The 1,382-nt window shown below is 42.4% G+C and overlaps 1 pseudogene; it reads right to left on the bottom strand.

The window, feature by feature from the left end:
- Positions 1-712: 712 nt before the first annotated feature.
- On the bottom strand, positions 713-864 carry LOC112438018 (large ribosomal subunit protein eL39-like; annotated as a pseudogene).
- Positions 865-1,382: the final 518 nt, after the last annotated feature.

The raw sequence follows: 1,382 nt of genomic DNA, 5'->3' as shown, positions 1-1,382 counted from the left end.
TATTGTTTAGGAATATCTATATTTGTGGTAAACTAGTAAACAATAGAGAAAAACAAAGGAATTATTAACCCTAAATTTGAGACAGTGGTTTGAGGAAGGGAGAACAGGCAGGAGAAACAATCAGGAAGAGGCATACTCGGAGGGTTAAGGTTCTGGAATGTTCTGTTTCTTCTCTTTCTGTTTCGGTCTGTCACCCAGGCTGGAGTGCAATGGTACGATATTGGCTCACTGAAACCTCTGCCTCCTGGGTTCCAGTGATTCTCCTGCCACAGCCTCCCGAGTAGCTGGGATTACAGACACCCACCAACATGCCCAGCTAATTTTCGTATTTCTGTAGAGACAGGGTTTCACCGTGTTGGCCAGGCTGTTCTTGAACTTCTGACCTCAGGTGATCCACCCACCTCAGCCTCCCAAAATGCTGGAATTACAGGTGTGAGCCACTGCGCCTGGCCTGGAATGTTCTGTTTCTTAAGTTGAGTGGTAGTTATTTAGTGTTCAGTTTATTGCTAATCTCTTTTTTTTTTTCAAACAAAAGATTTTACATATTTATTACTGAACCAGCCTGGTAGTGCAGGCCATATTCGTACATACGAATTTTTGCAATTAAACATGTCCAACTGTCCAGATAGTGGTGATGTTTCCAGCTTGATATGGTCAGATGATAGTGACCTTGATACAGAATAGATATGTGTGCCATCCCATGTGCAAATCCTTATAGACCCAGCTTCGTTCTTCTCCAATGTCTCCTCTTGGTGTTGTACCTGATTACCAGTTTTCATCCAAATCCACTGGGGGAATGAGACAGTTTTGCTTTTGTTTCTTGGCCAGGAATTACGTGATCCTGAAAGTCTTGTGAGAAGACATGGTGAGAAACTTAGTCCTATTATTAATCTTTAAAACATACGTTTATGTTGCATACATTCTTATATTTATAATTTTCGTAAAATTTGAAAAAAATACATTTATATAAAAGGTGGGCCAGGCGTGGTGGCTCATGCCTGTAATCCCAGCGCTTTGGGAGGCCAAGGTGGGTGGATCACCTGAGGTCAGGAGTTCAAGACCAGCCTGGCCAACATGGGGAAAACCTGTCTCTACTAAAAAATACAAAAAATTAGCCAGGTGTGGTGGCAGGCACCTATAATCTTAGCTACTTGGGAGGCTGAGGCAGGAGAATCGCTTGAACCCAGGAGGCAGAGGCTGCAGTGAGCCAAGATCGCACCACTGCACTCCAGCCTGGGCAACAGAGCAAGACTCTGTCTCTAAATAAATAAATAAATAAATAAAAGGGTTGGTCATATGTATAAGCCAGTAAAACCAACAGGAATCTGTTTTCCCCTAGAAAGTCTATTAACCAAGAATACAGATAGGAAACTTGTATTCTT

Source organism: Pan paniscus, chromosome 1, assembly GCF_029289425.2.
Source record: "Pan paniscus chromosome 1, NHGRI_mPanPan1-v2.0_pri, whole genome shotgun sequence".
NCBI lineage: Eukaryota > Metazoa > Chordata > Mammalia > Primates > Hominidae > Pan > Pan paniscus.
The sequence above is the reverse complement of the archived record's forward strand: the minus strand, read 5'-3'. Positions and strand labels throughout refer to the sequence as shown.